The sequence below is a fragment of the Ochlerotatus camptorhynchus genome, unplaced genomic scaffold (genome assembly GCF_037179485.1).
Source record: "Ochlerotatus camptorhynchus isolate MF236.1 unplaced genomic scaffold, CSIRO-AGI_Acam_v1.1 ptg000165l, whole genome shotgun sequence".
Lineage (NCBI taxonomy): Eukaryota > Metazoa > Arthropoda > Insecta > Diptera > Culicidae > Ochlerotatus > Ochlerotatus camptorhynchus.
Window position 1 is genome coordinate 1255360 of NW_027040655.1, and position 13980 is coordinate 1269339.

General features: G+C 38.1%; 1 protein-coding gene across 1 annotated transcript in view; it reads left to right on the forward strand.

The window, feature by feature from the left end:
* The window catches only part of LOC135701513 (THAP domain-containing protein 1-like), a 278412-nt gene that overhangs the window by 136258 nt on the left and 128174 nt on the right, over positions 1 to 13980 (forward strand). The window lies entirely within an intron of this gene.

Genomic DNA, 13980 nt, shown 5'->3' on the forward strand with positions numbered 1-13980 from the left:
TCGTAACTCCTACATACGGTCGTATTACCTCGCCTGCAACAGTAGATACAAACGGCTAAACAAGAAACTGTTTCATACTTATCTGCGTCGAATTCAACGTAATTTAAAAGACAATTCCAAGAAGTTCTGGTCATATATCGACGAATAGCGAAAGGAAATAGGACTACCTTCAACCATGAAGCTCGGCCATAAAGAAGCTTCTTCTCTTCCGGCCATAGCTGACCTTTTCAAAGAACAATTCTCAGCAGTATTTACTGACGAATCATTTGACCTACATCTGGTGACTGATTCTGCAGCTAATGTTCCTCCCCGCTCTGCCATCGGTCCTCATCCACGGATATCACATAATACTGTTGAATCAGCTTGCGCTCGGTTGAAATGCTCACCAAACCTCGGTCCGGACGGCATACGATCTACCATCTTGAAGAATTGTAGTTCTGCTCTCTCGCATCCTCTAGCTATTATTTTCAACAGCTCGCTCTCATCCGGATCTTTTCCTAAAACATGGAAGATATCATTTGTTTTTCCCGTGTACAAAAAATGGGCGATAAACGAGAGGTTTCAACTATTTAAGCTGATTGTCCTCGACTTCCTCAAGCATCATTGTCTCAACTACGTTTCCGCGACACAACATGGGTTCATGCCAAAGAGATCCACTTGCACCAATCTGGTTCCATACACGTCCTTTATCATCAAGACTATAGAAGCTCACAAGCAGGTCGATGCCATTTATACTAATTTTTCAGCTGCTTTCGATAAAATCAACCATGAAATCTTGATCGCAAAGCTTGAACGTCTTGGTTTCTCTGGTTCGTTGCTAGATTGGCTAAACTCTTATCTGGTTGGTCGTTCAATGTCGGTCAAAATTGGTAATACTATATCAGAACCATTCTATGTCACATCTGTGTTCCACAGGGCAGTCATATTGGACCATTCGTATTCTTGCTGTACCTGAATGACGCCGATGACTTCAAACTCTATTATGTAATAACCTGTGAAGAAGATGCACATTTCGTTCAGAAAGAACTTAACCTTTTTTTCCAAATGGTGCGCAACTAATCGTATGAGCTTGAATGTCAACAAATGCTCAGTAATTTCCTTTGGACGTAAACGTTCTGTCATTTCATTGGATTACACCATTGCCGGAATATCTCTAAAGAGAGAATCTACTGTTAAGGATTCGGGTGTTCTCTTAGATTCGAAACTTACTTTTAAAGATCATGTAGGATATATAACCTCCAAAGCTTCTAAATGCCTGGGTTTTATTTTTCGTGCTGCAAAAAAAATCTCGGATATTCACTGTTTGAAGACCCTATATTGTTCTTTAGTTCACTCTACATTGGAGTATGCAGTTGTGGTCTGGGCTCCTTACTATCATAACAGCGTACAGCAAGTAGAAGCTATCCAACATAAGTTTATTCGCTTTGCTCTTCGACGTTTGCCTTGGAATGATCCATATAATCTCCCTAGATATGAAGATCGTTGTAAATTAATTGACCTCGACCTTCTGGAGGTTCGTAGGAATGTCACTAAGGCTTGTTTCATATCTGATGTTGTTCAATCTCACATAGATTGTCCTACAGTGTTGCGTGAGTTGAATTTTGATATTCGTCGTCGTACTCTCCGTTCTCATCAATTTATGCGTATATCGACATTCCGTACTAATTATGGCTATAATGAGCCTTTTAGTAGTATGTGTCGTGTGTTCAACCGTTGTTACCATGTCTTCGACTTTCACCTGTCACGTTCCATTAATAAAAATAGGTTCCGTGGAGTGCTCAGTTAGTAATTATAGGTAGTGGTAAGAAATAGAATAAGGTCGTATTTTGTTTAGGCTTAAGTTAATAATGTATCATTTGGAATGTACTGTTCAGTTGATGCGAAAAGATGAGGAGGTTTTATGCCCATTTGAGAAAAAAAAAGTTTTTATAAGCTCCACTCAAATGGGCTTTTCCCTGCTCCCAATAAAGAATAAAAATAAAGTTTTAAACTTTTTATACGACTTATGTGCTTTTCGCTTCCTGTTTTTAATATTTCTGATTTCTTGTGTATACCACACAGGATATTTGGTACTGTTCATTATTCTCTTTAGTATTTTAGGAACGAATACTTCAATGATATTGAATAAGTTAGTATAAAATATGTCAACAGCCTTGTCTATGTCGTTTTCATCTTTTAAATGGTTTTGCCAATTTATGTTATTCAGTCTGCTGTGAAATTCAGAAACAATTGCATTTTCTAAATCATAAACTAATTCAAAATCAACAACGCTTGGGCGTGACCGATGCGAGTCTGTGAACTCTGAGTATTCAATAGCCGTATGAAATTTTTCATTCTTCCATAATGGAACTGCTGCTTCTACAATACAAAAATCTTCTGTACAATTCGTAAACATAAGATCGAAATAGGAATTGAGCTGGTTACGAACATGATTAATTTGATGAAGTCCTAAGTGGCTGCTTTTATCAAATATGAATTGCAAAGTATCGTTTTCACCTACAATTGGTAACAGCAGAGAATCATTATCACTATCCTGTATAAAATTAACAGTATTCTGGTTAAAATCTCAATAAATATGAATTTTGGTTCTTGGAACTTCTCTTTGAATTTTCAGTTCTGCAGCAGGGAAAAACTTTTCGTAAGCTGGTTTTTTGAAAAAGTGTGGAGAAAAGTAAACAGAAGCGAAAAGATGTTCTTCACCGTTTATTAAAATTTTAACCCACACATCTTCAAATTCTTTTTGTCTTTCACTAGCAATTTGTTCAGCTTGAAATGTAGCATTTATAGCAATAAGTACACCACCACCTGATGTTTTACCTGATAATGATAAATCGCGGTCACATCCAAAAACACTAAATTTACTACCACAGACCTCTTCGCTATTAATACTGTCAGACCAACTAGTTTCTGTTCCAATTATTGTATCATATGTGCATCCGCTTATTTTATTTTGAATTTCGTTTATTTTATACGGACTACGCATACGGTTAAAATTTTGGCAATAGACTGTAGTTTCACTTAAAAAAGAGCTACTTGATAAACTAGCGACATGGTCACTTACGTCGTGCTGGTCAGGGAGTGAGAGATGCCATGATCCTCGGGCTCAGTTATGTTGTCATATTCTACCTCAGGTGAGTGCGTCAGTTGTGCCGAAAACACGCATGTCTACATATGTGCACGACTGACACGCTGTAGATGAAGAATTCCCCGGAGCCATACCATGTGAATTCGGAAGACCGCTTACTGGGTACGGGTTTATAGTTTCCCTTTTTTCAAACTGCATCGTAGGTTGATAATTAACCGGTGGTCTGTTGAAGACATTTTTGCTGCTGAAATAAGCTCTCGGTCAGGTGGAAGAAAACGGGGGTTGCCATGATTTCTGATGTGGAACTGGTAGGAACTGTTGTTTTTGTTATTGCTGTTAATGTTATCCTGGTCGTTATGTCGAATGATGCTCCGGTGGCCGAAAATGTTGCTGTGATTGGTACTGTAACCGTTGTCGGAATTCATGTTTCGATGATTTCGATGATTTAAACTGTTGCTGTGTATGTTGTTCCTTGCGTTAGAATAATTTCGTGCTTGACAATAAAACAATAACAATCCTTAGGGTGTCCGTCTTACCCCCAATTTCCATCAGCCAACCAGCAGCGCCACTCGAACCCGAAATAAGTGCGCATCAACCTACCTTCCACTTTTGGACGATAATGAACACCCTGGATGAAGTCATCCGTGTCACGCGTTTCGAACAAAAAAAAAGCTGCGAATTCGTCACGTAAAAATAAATAACCGTAGGAATGTAACCCACATAACATACGTTGTACGCGAAGAGTGCATACAACTGCGTAAATGCAAAAATGGAACGTAGTGTTCTTCTCAGGTTGGTCAAAGTCGAAGTTACATCCAGATGGATCTTTACAGCTCTTGGGGTAATATGCGATATTGACGAATATTGAGAAACTTAGATTTTCAACTGAAATAATACTAGAAAGGCTTAAAAACATTGCTTTGGTATATACATTATTTTATGTGACATACGAACTTAGGACATTTTTTTTTCAATACGCTATAACAGATTTTTAACCGATTTAAAATTATTTAATTAACTGTTTTCCTGAATGCCATTCACTCACACCTGTGGTGGAAAAGACCAACGTGAAAGTTTTCCGTACTTGCTTTTGCTTTAACCTTGATCCAGGTCAAATTCCTATCAACTTGCTTGAAGTTCTGTGAGTCCTAGGATCTGCCTCTGCTACAATGTCCCGCCGGGGTACCAATCCAATGCTTGCTTGCAGATTTCGTTCCCTTCGTAGAGTATTGTCGACCCACTTCAACTTACGTTCTCTAATTTCAGTTGATAACGGCATCTGATGGCAATTACAAAACCCAACCGGGATGTAAGATTTTATTACAGATTTAAATGAAACATATGCAGAATTTGCAATTTTTCGCGATAATTTTGTAGTTTTTATGTTCACAGATAAACATATTTTCTAAATTTCAACTACAAAATGCAGCAATTTTTTTAATATAAAAGTAATGTGCAATGATTAGTAATTCATTTAATTAATGCTGAAATATCGTTTTTCGTTGAAAATTCAATTAATTTCAATAGAAATTTTCACTTTTATGTAAAAACACAGATGCATGTAAAATTAAATGTAAATGAATGAATTATTAAATACTTTCGCGTAAAATTAATGTTGTATTGCTGTATGTTTCATCTATTTAAGGCCATAACAATCATCAATGTGCCAAATATTATCTTATTTTTGGTTTGCAATTTTTGATTTTATTCAGCTATCGTTATATTTTGTAAAATATCAAATAAATACCAAAATAACAAAATGTGATCTTACAGTTTTTAAACAATTGCACATATGTATAAGAGTAATTAGATTGATATTAGAAGACCTTTTAAACAACAAAATACGGGTTGGAAAAATCGGCACTTACGCGACGAAATAAGAACTACGATTGGAAACTCGGAGCATGGAACTGCAAATCGCTCGGCTTCCCAGGCTGCGATAGGTTAATCTATGACGAACTACAACCACGCAACTTCGAAGTCGTAGCACTGCAGGAATTTTGCTGGACGGGACATAAGGTATGGAAAAGCGGGCATCGAGCGGCTACTTTCTACCAGAGCTGTGGCACCACCAACGAGCTGGGCTGGGAACCGGCTTTGTAGTGCTCCGTTTCTTCAACGACAGCACATCAACGTGCACTGCCCCATACGAAGGGAGACCCGAAGACGAGAAAGAAGCATTCTATGCGTAGCTGAAGCAGGTGTACGACGGCTGTTCGCAACGTGACGTCAAAATCGTCATCGGCGACATGAACGCTTAGGTAGGACGAGAGACAATGTATAGACCAGCAATCGGGCCAAACAGCCTGAATTCCGCATCGAACGACAACGGCCAACGATGCGTGAACTTTGCAGCCTCTCGGGGTGTGGAAGTTTGAAGTACATTTTTCCCCCGCAAGGATATCCACAAAGCCACCTGGAGATCACCTGACCAACACACAGAAAACCAAATCGATCACGTTTTAATCGACGGGAAATTCTTCTCCGACATTATCAACGTCCGCACGTACCGCAGTGCGAACATAGTTTCAGACCACTACCTAGTTGCAGTATGCATGCGCTCAAAACTCTCGGCGGTACATAACATCCGTCGAAGTCTAACGACGCGACCCAACATTGAGCAACTAAGAGACGCCGGAGTTGCCCAGGACTACGCGCAGCAGCTGGAAGTTGCACTACCCACGGAAGAGCAGCTTGGCGCAGCTTCTCTTGAAGATGGCTGGAGGGAAATCCGTTCCGCCTTAGGTAGTACCATAGAGGTAACTCTAAGACCAGAAGGTCCCGAAGAAACGAGCTCAACTTTTTGGCTCAGCTCTGGTACTATCTTCGGTCCCAAGCTAATCGATGCACCCCTCGAAACAAAGGAAAATCCACGAACCCCTCATTTTATCTGTCAAACTTTCATAGCGAGTCAAAACAAACATAGTGTAGTACTGGAATTTATACTAGAATGGGGTACAATAATCGATTTGCTTGGGACCAAGAGGCTAGTCAAGTAGTGAGCCAATTTAAAATCGTTAGTTTCGAATTGATTGTTGGTAGTACTGCTGCAGCGGCACTAGGTACTGCAATCCCGAACCGAAGAAATGACTGGTTTGACGGCGAATGCAAACTGTTAGTAGAGGAGAAGGATGCAGCACGGGCAAGAATGCTGCAACACCGCACGAGATTGAATGTGGAGCGATACTGACAAACGCGGAACAGACAAAACTCGGTTTTTTGAAGGAAGAAGCGTCAGCAGGAAGACCGAGATCGCGAAGTGATGGAAAATCTGTACCGCGTAAACGACACACGGAAGTTCAACGAGAAGCTAAATAGTTCGCACAAAGGCTACGGGCCGGAAGTCGATATGTGCAAGGACTTGGACGGTAACCTTCTCACGAACGAGTGTGAGGTGATTGAGAGGTGGAAGCAGTACTATGACGAGCACCTCAACGGTGAAGCAGCAGAAAACGAAGGTGGCACGGCAACAGACCTTGGAGCACGCGCTGAAGACGGCAGGCTACCGGCCCACACTGGGGCAGATCAGTGATTTTCTCGGAAAAAATTAATAACTTTTGAACAAAGCATCCAATCAGAATACTGTCTTCGGTAAAGTTGTTTCAATTAGTTAAACGCTTCTTTTGAATAAACTAATTAGTTCGCAACTTGGTCGTAGAGATGGCGCGCGAATCTAACTTTTGAATAAAGCATCCTAGACGTATGGTGTTTTCAACAAGGTTTTTTATCTATTAAAATAAAAGAAAGTTGCAGAAGACATAAAACTTCCATAACCTTTAGTTTCGGAGATATAGGATATATTGAAAAATATGATGCCAAAATTCTTATTTGTTAACTTTTTGTTTTTTTTTTTTATATCTTTATTAAGGAGACTTTCAGCCGTTGGCTGGCTCGTCTCCGCAACTTTTTGTATATTTTCATATGTTTGCTCTGGTTTCTGCATTTATTCCAACGAAAACAAACTAGGTGCAAATTTTCATTGCACTATTTGTGGAATTTATAGTGGTTTTAGTGAAATATTCTCGAAAAACATTATATTTTGCCTCTATTTTAGGTGGGTGGGATTCTCGTAGGGGCAGCTAAGGGCATCTGGACTTTGTCTCTTTTGCTAGCTCATGTCATTGTCTAACATATACCAGAAAACTGAAGACATGATATCCGATGATTTTTTTTAATTTCACCTTTTGTAAACCGTTACAAGTATCTCTACTAATAAGGAAACCTGTCAGTTATGTATAATTTTTATTCGTTAAACTTTTTAAATTGCAGAAGCAGAAATGGTTTAAAGATTAAACTATCTCTTAAGTTAAAGTATTTAGAAATCAGTTGTCCTTAATTGTCACTATCGTCAAATGAATCCGGTGGTTGTAATAATGCCAATACCTCGTTATTTTTTTTTATTAATTGGGCTGAATTTTTCTTCGGTCTTTTTCGCAGACTTGTAATTAATGGATCTGGTTGGAAAAATAGTTTGATGTGCTTGTGTGATCTATTATCTTTACTAAAATTAATTTTCAGATACCACTAAACGAAATGCATGTTGAGCATATGGCATAGAATAAACAACTGTTGAAAATTTACATTGAATGTGAATCCATTATAGCAACTTTGTGGATTATTGCACAACACCGGAAATTGATCACTGAACTGAGACGAGAAAAAAATTCATGCTTATGGATACCAACTACTGAAACATTGATGCACATTAATAATTCTCGATTACTTTTTCGAAGAGATGTATCAGCTTTGTAAACAATGCATTTGATCGTCGGTTTGGCGTAACTGGTAGCTCGCTCACGTATACTAACACTACCATCAGATAGGGGAAATTTTCTCCTGCATGAAAGTGGTGTTAGCAACAATCAATACGAAACTAACGATTTTAAATTGGCTCACCACTATAGTAGCCTATTGGTCCCAAGCAAACGATTAACGTACCCTATTCTAGTTGAAATTCTATTACTACACTATCTTTGTTTTGATTCGCTATGAAAGTTTGACAGATAACATCAGGGGTGTGTGGATTCATGCAGAACATGCAGGGGTGAGTGAAATAGCTTGGGACCGAGGGGCAATTCACTGCTCTCGAGAATGAATCGAAAATACGTTAATGAAAAAAATACTCAAAAATTCATAATTCTCGTCATTATTCAAAAAAATGCAAAAAAAATACAAAATTCGGAAAAAAAATACAAAAATATTCGACGAATAATAAAAATACACGATAATTCGTTATTTGTACGAAAAAATCGAAAATATGTACAATCAAAATGCTGAATTCGAACAAAATGCGTAAATTTATTATTTTGTGTTTTAATCCGAGCTTTAATCACAAAACAATGCATTAATGAGTAGAATTTCGCCCATTTTAAAGAAAAGTGCCTTAAATCATTTATTAAATTAAAAAAAAAAACATTTTGAGTAGTTGTGAGCCACAAATAAGGTACGAAAATTCATTAATGCGTAATGTAACAGATGTAGCGTAATGTAACAGATGCTTATTAATGCGTAATGAGCGAGGTAAGGGCTGTTCATAATCTACGTAGACAATTAAGGGGGGATGGCAATTATGCGTGGCCCATACAAATTTTAAAATTTTTGTCTGGACATTTGTCTACGCAGGTTTATAAGGGGGGGGGGGGGCGAGGAAACCCAAAAAACTGTCTACGTAGTTAATGAGTTAAGCCTCTTTTCTTTAAAATGGGTGAAATTCTACTCATCAGTGGGTATTTTAAAGTTCACGTGTGTTGTGCATTTGTCAAACAAAACGTCAACATTGTGAGTTTGATCCGTTAGATCCTCGGTTTGAGTGGTAAACATAAACACTGAAATGACAGAATACACTTATATCTGATTTTCAATACATTAATGCATAAAAATACACTTTTATTTTTCTAATACAAAAAAAAATACATATATTCAAAAAATACAAAAAAATACATTATTACACAAAATACACGTTTATTCGATAAAAAAATACTTCAATACGTTCATCAATACGTTGGCCTGAATCGAAAATACACAAGTGAATCGCCCCTCGCTTGGGACTGCTTGGGACCGTTGTTCTGGTACTGAGTGAGCCAAAAATAATAATGATTTTCTTCGGGACCCAGTGGCCTTAGAGTTACCTCTATGGTGTTAGTATGCGTGCATGAGCTACCAGTTACACCAAACCGACGATCAAATGCATTGTTTACAAAAGCTGATACGTCTCTTCGAAAAAGTAATCGATAATTGTACGTTACACGATCACGTTGGCACGGCAGCACACAGCTTGTACGTAAAGAGCCTAAATTTATAAAGAGGCGACATATCAAAATTGGAACAATCGATTGTCCGTCAAAGTCATAGGAAAAGTCATTCCAATCGAGCAGAAGACCTGTCAAATGGATAAGATGTCGTCTCTTTATAAATTCAGGCTCTTTACTTGTACGATGATGTCACATATACAACTATACCTGGGTAATGCAGCTGATTGAGCTGACGTATACATGGTGGAAAGGGACGGATAATCGTGTAGTAAGCAGAGAGTCAAAAGCAGATGATAGCAGCTCATAATAAGTAAACAATCTCAAAATTCAGCACAGCATTTAAAAATGGTGACATGTCAAAAATTTATATAATGTTTTCCTTTTTGTGAAACAGTTCATTTCAATGTAAAGGATGTTTTTATCGGTATATATAAAGTGAAATTTAAAAAAATCATCGAATATCAAGTCTTCAGTTTTCTGGTATATGTTAGACGAGCTAACAAAAGAGACAAAGTCCAGCTGCCCTTAGCTGCCCTTTCGAGAATCCCACCCACCTAAAATAGAGGCAAAATATCATGTTTTTCGAAGATATTTCACTAAAACCACTATAAATTCCACAAATAGTTCAATGAAAATTCACACCTAGTTTGTTTTCGTTGGAATAAATGCAGAAACCAGAGCAAACATATGAAAATATACAAAAAAGTTAACATATAAGAATTTTGACATCATATTTTTCAATATACCCTATATCTCCGAAACTAAGGATTCTGGAAGTTTTTTGTCTTCTGCAACTTTCCTTCATTTTAATAGATAAAAAAAACTTTGAAAACACCATACGTCTAGGATGCTTTATTCAAAAGTTAGATTCGCGCGCCATCTCTACGACCAAGTTGCGAACTAATTAATTTATTCAGAAGAAGCGCTTAACTAATACAAACAACTTTACCCAAGACAGTATTCTGATTGGATGCTTTGTTCAAAAGTTATTAATTTTTTTCCGAGAAAATCACTGATCTGCCCCAGTGTGGCCCCTGATCTTCAAGAAGTTGAGCAGGAGATCGGTCGGCTGAAGAACAACAAAGCAACTGGTGTAGATCAACTACCAAGTGAGCTATTAAAATACGGTGGTGAAGCGCTGGCTAGAGCGCTGCACTGGGTAATTGCCAAGATTTGGGAGGAGGAGATATTACCGGAGGAGTGGATAGACGGTGTCGTATGTCCAATCTACAAAAAGGTCGACAAGTTGGATTGCTGCAACTACCGCGCGATCACACTGCTGAGCGCCGCCTACATTCTATGCCGCCAACTGCCGCACGACGACCTAGTGAAAACTGTTCTAGAAAGCGACCCAACAGGAACAAGAAGAAGATGCGTGCAGCGGGCAAGGTTGATCGACCAAGTAGAAGGCGACCTGCGGACCCTTCGCAGACTACGAGGCTGGCGAAGTGTGGCCATGGATCGAGTAGAGTGGAGACGACTTCTTCGGACAGCAGAGGACAACAAGGCTTTAGCCTGATTGATTCCGCCTGATTAAACAACAATTCAACATTCTTGAGGTTTTATTTTTGGTATTTTTCCTCTTAAGTCAGGCTCATCAATGCCATATTTAGATTGCAAGTTATGCTAATATCATACCTAAATTTGGTATTCATAAGCTATTTTCAACTGCTCGGGCTGAGAGAATATTGTGGTTTAAATTTTAAATGTCTTATAATCTTTAAATTGTACTACAAAAATAACGAAAATAGCGATGTTTCTTCCGACATTTTCAGGAGTTTTATAACACCGTCGACCGCAAAAATTATCAACAGGAGTTTCTTGTTATTTCCTCTTGATGTTTCGAAGGACTTTCCCCGAAGATATCCAAGAAGATGCACTACAATCATGTCGAAAATCTCAAGTAATTTTTATGGCCACAAAAATAAACAAATGCAGTTGGGGGAAAGGTAGCTCATCGATTCTTCCGGTTCGCCTCCTAGCATCGTGCTATAAGGTACCAGGCGATAACCAGGGTAGTTGATCGATAGCTCGATGACGTCATTTCGTTGACGTCTGCAATGGGAAATTCTCATAGCAGGCGTTGACGATGGGACGTTGTCGAGTTGTTGAATAGCAACTATCGTGGTAACTCACCGATTACCTGTCGATCTGCCAAATTTGGAAAGACGTCTGCATTGAGTTGTCTCATATAATAATATTCCGCCCACTATATCACAAGAAATTGCGAGTAGCTGAGTGGAATTGAGATAAGTTAAGCATTGGGTACAGGACCAAGTCTCCCCTGGGTGGTGCCAAAAGATGAGCGCAATAGAATCATCAAGTTGCCATAAGGCACGGAATGAGACTATTGCATGGCTGGGTAGTCAAAGTCTTCCATTCGTTAGTCATTTCAGGTGGATTAGAACAGGTTTAGGTGGGCGTTGGCCAGATTTAGATTTTTCAGATGTAATCCTGGATAGGACCCTGTCATTGAACGTCGCGTGGAAGTGGAACTTAATGAAGGCCTAAGTACTTTTTCGTAGTTTTTAGTTTTCGGATTTTAAAGATCGTCGGTTACAGTGGCCTGCTTACTGAGCAGAAAAACGCGGTCCCAGGTCCTTACATATCAAAGAGATTTATGGTAAAATCGCTTGTGTATCGTCTATTTTGCGAAACTCGTTGTTGTCGTTGGTTCCGGGTTTGAATGGATACACAAATTTGAGCAACGGATTTTATGTGATATGAGGGGCTCGGTGGCCTTAGAGCAACCGTTTTTGCTTACTGAGCAGAACATCATGAGTCTAATCTCAGGCTCATCCACATTCAAGATTCGTCAATCGTTTTATTTGTTAATATGACTACATGGTAATAACAGCAACTCGGTGAATAAAAAGGTGCTCGTCTGCCTAGTGGCAAACGTTTTTGCTTACTGAGCAGAAGACCGTGGGTTTAGTCCCAAGCTCCTTCGCGTTATATGATCGTTAGGACATCAATTCAGCTTATCGTTTACCAAAACGAACCCTGCTGCAAACCCAATCCTCTTATCCAAAATCCCAGTGATTCCTCGTGGAAGTGCAGAGGTGTTCTCGGCTTCCATCAAAGCGAGTGTCATGTCAACACAATCCTTCCCATTCCTTTCTTGACCTGTGTTCGGGCGCGGCCGGCGCTGGTATTGCCTAATTTAAGATCACCAGTTTTTACACATTGAGGATGATTGCTAGTCCCAAGCATCGTCTATTGGTTCTCTGTGTAATTACAGCTGATCTGGCAGTAACAGAGTAGCAACCGTCGGCGGTCAATCAAGCTCAAGCTCAAGCTCAAGCTCACAAAAATAAACAAATGCAGTAAAAGCAGCGTAATGTCAGTTCATGCACTGTATTAATGATAATTTTGTCCTTTTTGGCAAGTAATATTACACCATATTTTTGACACGATTTACTTTCATGAAAATCAATTTTTTGTAGTAAATAAGCCATTTTCATAAGTTAATCGTGATTCTCTATCAGCATTGATAAGTTATATACATATATTTACCTTCAATTTGACTTTTGACGATTGAACGATCAGACAACCCGTTTAGAATTTACAGGGGAAATGAAAACACTATTATTTTAAATATAGAAACCAACACAAGTTAAGTTGCACTTATTTTCATTATCAAGCGTAGTTTCATTTTATTTAAGTTGTTAATATTGATGTACCTATCCATCTTATTATTTTAGGTACATTATAATGTCTCCCATGGTATTTTTCATGAAAAAAAGAGCTTCTCTGTTAGAGTAGCTTCAATACCAAAACAATATTTATACCTGAATATCCAAATGGTACCTACGTTTGTATATAAGCATGACGATCCTTTTGAAAATAGACATCACTAAAAAAATCTTTATGAGTGAACAAGTGTGGCTGTAGAACACGAACATCCAAGTGCAGCAGAGTTATATGCATGGGCTAACCAGAAGAGTAATGATTATTTAACAAAAATGTCATTTTGTTTTGTGTCACAAAAGGAATACGAACATGGGGCTGCAGAATGGAAAAGCATTTTTGAAAAGGCCAAAATGATCCCAGGTACAAGAAAATATCACTGTATTGTTCCGATTTCCGAAAATAAAATATTAGCGAAACTATTTTCGAATGACGAAGAACGCACCATTCATAACATATAAAAACATGCCAATCAAAAGTTCATCAAATAAAAATATATCCAACGAAAAGGTTTATGTACAAATTATTATTATTAAAGACGATCGAAAGTAATAAATGTAAGATGCAAATAAAAACGCATGGAAATTTGATTTATTTATCTTATTTATCTTATAAGTTTAAAACCAATTTCCCAATAGTCTATTGATGCAAGGGTAAGTTGAAGGTAAGTACATGCATATCTTGCAGAACTTATCATATTTGATGGACAATCACGTATAACTAACGAAAAGGGCATATTTTCTACAAAAAAATGATTATGATGAAAGTAAATTTGAAATATCTCGAAAACGGTTACATTTAGGAAGTTTATCAATATGAGCACTATCGTTTGAAATGATTTTTATAATCATATACTGACATCAAACTGAACATTTTGCCGTAAATAATGAAAGTTTCAAAAATGCCTTAAAAGTTGCTCTTAGAAAAACTTTTTTATTAAAAGTTTGTCCATCC